The sequence below is a fragment of the Chinchilla lanigera genome, unplaced genomic scaffold (genome assembly GCF_000276665.1).
Source record: "Chinchilla lanigera isolate Chin_1 unplaced genomic scaffold, ChiLan1.0 scaffold00001, whole genome shotgun sequence".
In the NCBI taxonomy this organism is placed as follows: Eukaryota; Metazoa; Chordata; class Mammalia; order Rodentia; family Chinchillidae; genus Chinchilla; species Chinchilla lanigera.
In genome coordinates this window covers 57,655,066-57,663,960 of record NW_004955402.1, presented here as the reverse complement: position 1 = coordinate 57,663,960, position 8,895 = coordinate 57,655,066, and positions in this window count along the sequence as shown.

Below are 8,895 nucleotides of genomic sequence, written 5' to 3'. Positions count from 1 at the left end.
TCTTTCTTTCTTTCTTTCTTTCTTTCTTTCTTTCTCTCTCTCTCTCTCTCTCTCTTTTTCTTTCTTCTTTTGAGATATGGTCACACTAAATTGCCTAGGCTGGTCTCAAATTTGGGATCCTCCTGCCTCATCCTCCCCGGAAGTTGGGAATACAAGAGTGCACCACCATGCCCAGATCTCTTGATTCTTTTCAGTTAAAATGATGACTGTGAGCAGTGCTGATCCACATTAAGTAAGAAAATGATGTGGGTTGAGAAGCAAAGTGTGATGGAATAAGAAAGGCACACTTGACTCTGAGCCAGGAGTCCTGCAAAGACCCAAAGTTCTCTTCCAACCAGCTCATGTCATCAGCATCATCTTTCCCTCAGTAAAATCTTCAAAAACAGGATTTAAGATATGCAAAAAATAAATTAAAATGAAAGTTCTGTTGTATTTGGTCACTAATTTTGTGGTCATATTGAAACATTCCTCAACTTCAATTAGGTAATATTTCATTTACACATGAATTAGGAAATCTTTGTTGGATTAGCTCCCATGGTAGGTAGCATAGCTCTTATTTATTTCTGAAGGTATATTCTGAGCTCAGTGCAAGGAATTTGTGCTTTAGGAATCTTTTACATGTCAGCTTTCAGTTTCTAAGGCTCTCAAATAATGTGCTTTTTACTTGTGAAGAACACTCTGTGACAAAACATAGAAGCAATCTACATAACAGAAAATTAAAACACAGCATTTCCAGTCAAATTTGAATTGTAAGTAAACAATATGGGTATATTGTAGTGTAAATACACATCATATAATGGATGTCTAACATACAATATTTTAGAAACCCTAAAATATTGTTTGTTATCTAACATTAAAATTAAACTGAATACCTTATTATGCTTTATCTCGAATCAAACAAAAACCAAAACAAGTTATTTTTGTTTTTGTTAAATTGTTAAACAGACCTTTCAGCAGGACAGCTAAAAGAACCATGAGACCTCTTTGAATTTATTTTTTCTTTCTTTTTGCTCACTGTTTGGTTAAGATACTGGAGACCAACTTAATGGTCAAAAAATATTGGCAAATCAAATGTTTGCAATTGCATCACTTTTTGTGTAAGAGAAAAGAGAGTTACTAAGTTAACAATTTGGAACAGGGGGTCAAGAGTAAATTCAGGAGCCAGGCATGGTGGTGTACACCTGTAATCCCAGCACTGGTGAGGCTGAGGCAGGAGGGTCGTTGGGAGTTTGAGACCAGCTTGGGCTACAAAGGGAGCTCAAGGCCAGCCTGAACTGCATAGCAGACCGTGTCTCAAACACACACACACACACACAAAAAAAAAACAAAAACAAAAACAAAAAAACAGTAGATTCAGATGAAAAGAGAAACTTCTCTGTGGATTCATGTGTGTGTGTGTGTGTGTGTGTGTGCATTTTAACTGTGGTCTGCAGAAGCGGCAAAAAAGGCATGTGTCTTGTTAGACGTTGCTGTCCAGGAGCCAGAGAGCTGGCTCCTGAACTGGCTGAGAAGCCCATTCTGATGAGGGGTGGAGGAAGATAAGATTAAAGAAACATCGTCTTCAACTCAACTTTTGGAAGTTCTCTCTCACTGCTTTCCCAATCTTTTATGTCATAAAGTGCTATTTTAAACTTTGTGTATCTATCTTTTTGGCACCTGTGAGGATCTGAAGTTGGGGTAACAGTATGTTTGATCACCTGGGGTAAGGGTGAAAGTGCATAAACTGTTAATAAAGCTCCATGTGAAAATATCAGAATGTAAAGGAAGACATTAACCAAGGTGAGCAGCAGGGTATAGAGGGCAAGCGGAGGACAGAGCTGGTCTGTGGTAAGACCTGTGGGGTTTCCTTACATGTGGAGGGAGGCACAGTGCTGGTTAGGGATCTGTCCACCTGCTAAGCAGCCTGTGTCTTTCAGGGTCCCCTGCGTAAACAGGTTGCATCTGTAATGCTCTCAGAGTTATGAGCAGGACCACACTCTATGCTGCAACCTTTAGGGAAATCTGCCAAGGGAGCAGAGTGTAGAGAGTGACTCTGGAATTCTCTATGTTCCAGGCAAGGGAGGGCGCTTCGTCTGGCTTCCCCTTCTCAGATGCCTTGGCTTCTATCATGGGTAAACAGTAGTAAGGACTACACAGCTGGAGCCTTTGGTGGAGCTGCACCAGCTAGGTCACTGCAGAGTCAGGTTGTGCTCAAAGCTGGCTCTAGGGTCCCTAGCCCAAAGTTAGCCCCTGAAGGGGATTGTGACCTGCATTCACCCTGAAATGAAGTCAGTCCCTGGGTGTTCTTAGGGTTGTAGGATGTTAGTACTTGGAGGTCTTCACTGCCCTGTAGGCCAACATGCCTTAGTGTATAACTACTTTCTGACGCTATTACTAGAGTAATAGAGTCTATTACTCTATCAATAGACTCTATTACTCTGACATCTGGCTCTGTACCCTTTTGTGATCTCTATTTTGAGCTTTGAAAGAGCTCACAGTGGCATAGGGATGGGGCTCAGGTGCCCTGGCGCATCCAGCAGCAAGGTATGGACAGAGGAAGAGCAAGTGCAGCACTTCTGTCCTGGTCTCAGTACTCACGCCTTGGTGATTTCAGCAGATTACAGTGTCTGCACTCAGGACTATCACCTGGCTCTGGACAAGTATTAGTTTTTTCTTTCAAAGAATAAAGGTGTATCAATTAATGTTCACTAGGGCAACACATTTGGTGAAATAAAATACATTCTATGATTATAGAGTGTATAAAGGATTTACTTAGCAGGCTTACAGTGACAGCCTATGAAAGCAAAGGTGGAAGATTGCAAATGGCCATTTGTGTGTTAGAAAGCTAGAGGATCCAGTTGAAATTCAAAGGCTTAAAGCTCACTGCAGATTTCAGTGTGAGCCAAAGGGTCTGCATTGCAAGTCTGAAAAGTCCACACTGAAAGCCCTATCAAACTGGAGATGAACATCCAAAGAATGGCAAAGACTGGAGCTCCTACAGAGAAACAAAAGGAAGACTTCCTTCCTTCCCTTTTGATCCCGTCCAGGCTACAAGACTACTGGTTGGTGGCACCCGCATCTAGGGCGAATCTTTTCTCCTCAATTTGCAGCCTACACATCAATTATCCACAGACTCACTTGGAACTGTGCTCCACTAATCCAGTAGGCATTCTTAATCCATTCAAACTGACATATCCCAATTAATGATCACAATCCATTCCTTGTGAACTTGATAACCAGACACATCTCCTTAAGCCATATTTAGTCTCCAAATACAATAGCAAGTTCATAATTATACCTAACATGATACAACTGTCCAGCATACCACTGGAAATGCACTAAATCCCTTCCCAGAAAAGAAGCAAAGTTTTTCTTTTGGTGATGCTTACTCCTCTCCTAATATTTTATAACTTACACATTATCACATAGATATCACAATATTTAAGAAGTAATATTGTCTATCAACAGTATGTTACAAAGAATGAAAACAAAGATACCTGCTTTATACATAAGTATATATATGTTAGTACATTAACAAAATAAGAGAGCAATACTCATGACAATTATAATCCTCATTTCTTTTTTTAAGGGGATATTGGAAATCAAACTCAGGACCTTGTGTTTGCCAGGCAGGTGCTGTGCCACTGAGCTATATCCCTAGCCCCTGATAATCCTCATTTCTATAACTGATCATGTACTCATAGCTAGTATTTATATCTACCTCTTCTACTATCCATTCTGTATTCCTTTGGCCTTCATCAAGTACCTCAGCAGGTCTTGATTTTTTTATCTGGCCAGGTGACCTATGTCTTCACTCATGAAAGTTCTGGGTCACTTGTCAACCTGCCTAGATTGGGTCATTGTAGTTTCTCACTGACTTATATCATAGGGTATGGTAATGCTACAAGGTACCCTAAGAGATTACCTGAAGTCCAAATATATTCTTTCTTCCCTCTGTTGTGGAGTAATAGTCCAATTTCCCTTCTTACTTTGAATCATTCACTCTCAACAACACTGAAACTCTGTTTTTAGCTTGTTTACTCAGAGGCATAAGGAGCCCAAAAATGACCAGGGAGAAAATCTTAGCTTCCAGTTCAATGGAATCGTTGTACTTCTTGACACAAATCTCCACCCACCCCTGGAACTAAGACTTCTAGGCTAGCAGCGCATAAGGTTGTGGGAACAGGAAGTAAAACTTTTGATAGTGGGTCAGCAAGGGTAATTATGAGTGATATTATTTCCACTCCACCCCTTGATTCCTGGACCTGGCTTTGGGAGAAACAGTACCATATAGTGGATGCTGATTCAAAGCATATGTAGCCTTCTGGAGAACCTTGTGCCAGCCCTGCAAGATATTGTCACCTACTTGGCACTGTAATTGCATCTTTAAAAAACCATTCCATCTTTTCCTCAATCCATTTGCTTCCTGGTGGTGAGGAACATGGTAAAACCATGAGCATGAACGCATTGCCTCACTTCTTTGATAATAAACCCTATGTCTTAGTCAGAACTAATGGTGTGTGGAATATCATGTTGATTGATGAGGCCTTCTGTAAGTCCAAGGAAAGTAGTTTTGGCAGAAACATTATGTTCAGGAAATGTAATTGCATACCTGAAAAAGTGCCTATGCCAATTAAGACAAAGCACTGTCCTTTCCATGATGGAAGCAGTCCAGTATAATCAACCTGTCACCAGGTGGCAGGCTGATTGCCCTGGAGAATGTCATGTCAGGGACTCAATGTTCATCTCTGCTGCTGTCACACTGGGCATTCAGCAGTAACTGTAGCCAGATCAGCCTTGTTAAGTGGAAATCCATGTTACTGGCCTATGCATAGCTGCCATCCCGGCAACCGTGACCACTTTATGCATGAGCCCATTGGGCAATGACAGTGGCAGCTAAAGAGAAAAGTGACTGCTATCCATGGAAAGTGTCATCCTATCCACTTGATTATTAATGTCCTCTTCTCCTGAGGTCACCTTTTGATGAGAATTTATGTGAGACACAAATATCTTTATATCCTCACCAATATGGAGAGGTCTGTATACATACCTAATAAATACATTTGTCACCAATTTTCCAGTCATTTTCCCTGAGCATCTGGTCAGACCATTGGCTTTAGCCCATGAATCAGTATGTAGTCACACATCTGGCCATTTTGTCTCCCAGGCAACATGTATGACAGGTGCATTGCCTGAAGTTCTGCCCATTGTAAAGACTTCTTTTCAGCATTGTCCTTCAGGCATCTCTAGCTCATTCACAGTGGGCTATTTTTTCATCCAGACTTCCATCAACCAGCTAAATCAACTACTAACACCTTGTTTTAAAAGCTCTACTAGCTGTAACATTAAATTCCAAATCTCTATTTAATGGGCCCACATTGAAAAACTCAGCTTGAGCCAGGTTTATGTTTCTTCCACCATTATTCCACACCCTTTAAAATCCATTCCCCTATATGTTATCCAGACTTCTGCTTATAAGAATTTTTAAAAACCTCAAGAAGTTCTTCAGGAGTATAGTAAACCTTCTTGTGGGTCCTGGTGTATATCTCATCTGTAGGAGCCTGCTCAGATTTGAGCCTGGTTATAGGCCTAGGGACAAAGTGGTGGGTGCTGAGAAGTGTCAGCATTATCTTGCTTGGGAACTGTACAAGGGATGGTACTATTCCTATAAAACAGGATTACTTTCCTCAGGTATAGCCAAACAGGCCAACACTGTAGGGGTTGGGGTGGGGATGCTTCTGGCATAGAGGTTGGTGAAGACTTTTCCTCTGGGAGAATAACCTCATCAAGATTCAGGAGCTCAATGTCCCCAGCTTCATCAGTTTCTCTCAAACATCTCCATTCAATATACAAAATCTCATGGTTTTCTGATCAGCACCCTCTTTCCATTTCAGATACCCTTTGAGCCTGAGTGTTAAACTTACACTGCAATTCAGCCAATCAAATTATGAGGGCTTGTGTTTGTGGTTCTGCAACTTCAGCCCTGTGGCTAAAGGAGAGAAGATTCTTTTTCAGGACACAATTAAAAACCTATTGTCTTTATATGTGTATAGGAATTTGAATCTTTGAACTCATGTTCTTTTATTAATTTGTTTTCACACTTGAAAGATGTTAGTTATCTGCTGGGTGTGGTGGCACACACTTGTAATCCCAGCACTCAGGAGGCTGAGGCAGGAGGATCAGTGCGAATTCGAGGCCAGCCTGGGCTACAAAGTGAGCTCAAGGCCAGCCTGAACTGCATAGTGAGACCCTGTCTCAAAAAAAAAGACCAAAAAAAAAAAAAAAAAAAAAAAAAAAAAAAAAAAAAAAAAAAAGAAAGATGTTAGTTGTTGTTGTTTTGTTTTTGTTTTTGTTTTTTCCGGTACCGGGAATCAAACTTATGGACCTTGTACTTGCCAGGCAGGCACTGTGCCACTGAGCTAAATCCCCAGCCCAAGATATTAGTTGTTTACACATATCTGGAGCTCATAATTTTCCTTTATTAGTTTTTCCAGATATACTAACAGCAACCATCATCCTTATATTTCCCACTCTTCCAAAAATGTTCAAAAGTATTACATATAGAGTCATTAAATTCCTTGCATTTCACAAGTGGTGAGTTAGGATAATCGAATGAATTTTTGTTGTGCATCACTTTGAAGAGTTCACACCATGGACTATCAGTACTCTCCACATTATCAGAAAAGACCATAGCAACTTTAGATCTCATTAGATAGTCAACTCCAGCAGCCACTAAACTTGTGAGAAAAATTCATCCTTGAATTTTATTTCTCTATAACCACCACTTTCAGCACCAAAATCTGTGTTAGTTAGGGGTTCACTAGAGAAACAGACTAATATAAATATATCTTTACATATAACATAAATATGGATGTATCATTTATATATAATATATATGCATATGATGGTATAAAAGACCTACTGGTGAGATGTACTGAGTTGCATGGGAGGGGAGATACCCCTCCTATCACCCCTCTGCCATTGAGGGAGCCTAGGTGAATGGCACAGGAGGGGAGAGACCCTGCCCATTGCCTCTCCACCACTACAGTAGCCTCTGTCTGGGGGAACCCAGGTGCCTGGCCCATCCCCCTACACCATGGATGTAGTGGAGCACCTGAGAAATGGCAATCAGTTGGTCTGGAGGACCAACTGATTGCCAGGGAGCACCTGAGAAATGGCAATCAGTTGGTCTGGAGGAACCCAGAATACATCGACTCTAACATGGGAGAACACTTTGCATACAAACTCCTAATTTATGGTTGGTTCTGTTATATAACTATAGACTTTATTCCTATAGTCTAAAGTACAAAATCAATAATTATCACAGTTTGTCAATTTCTAAACTGTGCTTGATGCTATCATTATTGCTCACTGTATTACTGTAGCTAGGATGTCACATCTGTTGTAATCAGTTGTTCTCCTTTGTGTAACAATATTCAGAAGCTCTGGGGTAATAACCTTCCCATATCCTACACCAAAAGATTGGGGATGGAGCCAAACAGAAACCAACATGCCACTCTCAATTAATTGGGAAGGTAAGATCCTGGAACAGACACAAATCAAGAATCTCCTACACACAGAAGATATCCCTGAAGAACAGACTTTTCCTAGAGAGGTCTTGATACTAGTGATGTAGCTACCTACTACCAAAACTCACAAGGATCACTACAGTAAATAAAATAAAAAATTTTTTGAAATAGAAAATGTCAAGATGAAGGATCAAAATGCAATCACAGACCTCCAGCCAACCAGAACAAGTCCAGAAGACATCAACATAGAAGAAACTGGAAGTTACACACATGAAATTTCTAAAAAGATAGTAACTGAAGTAAAGAAACAACTTCAGGAGGTTATAAAGGAAATCAGATCAGAAATAATTTCTTAGGTAAAAAAATAAGTGACAACCATAATGAAAGAATTGGTCAGCCTATCTAAAGAAGAAATAGTTTTAAAAAAAGAGTATAGAGAAATGATGGAAACCTTCAGTGAACAATATAGGAAAGAATTCAAATGCATGAAACTTGTGGCAGATCAGCAAGAAACCACTCACAAGAAGCCAAGAAGACTGGAAAAAGCAAAGGTTTTATTCTGCTGGCAGGATAACAATCCAACACAGAGTCAGAAAATGTCAGCCATGAGAGAATTTTGTACTGATTTTATACTTTTACAGCTAACCATGGCAACATTACTTCACTTTTGGAATTTTACAAGTATGTCAAGGTTTATATTTCCCAGGGGTTTGTTAGTCAAGCAGATATGGTCAAATTTTATTTTACCCCACAGTTTGTCCTGTTTGATCCTTAAGTTAATGACCTGTTTGTCCTCTGTGGGTTTTATGGTTAACTAAATGGGAGGAGGAGATTAGTAAGTTCATCTGGAGTTGAAGTGGCCTTTAAAATGGAGTTCAGTAATACAGTGGAGTCACCTATGCCACATCAGCCATCTCAAAAAAGGTTCAAAGAGATATCCAGGGAATTAATAATTCCATTGAAAGCTGGCAAAACTGCTTTAATGAAGCTGAAGATAGACTTTCAGACCTTGAAGACAGCATTGAACCTAGCAATCATGAAAGGAAAGATCTCTTAACAATAACAAGGAACCAGAAAATAATAATTCAACAGCTGCAAGATGATGCAAAGAAAAACAACATAAAACTCATAGGTGTCAATGAAAAAGAATGAGTCAACACAAATGACATAAAAAGACTATTTGTAGAAGTAATAACAGAAAATTTTCCAAGTGTGGGAAATAATTTGACATATATAAGTGAGGCATATAGAACTCCAATTAGCCATAACCAAAATAAATGTCAGACATATACTAATACACTCAGACATATAATAATCAAGATTCCTGAAATTCAGCCCAAGAACAGGATATTTTTTTTTTTTTTTTTTTTTTTTTTTTTTTTTTTTT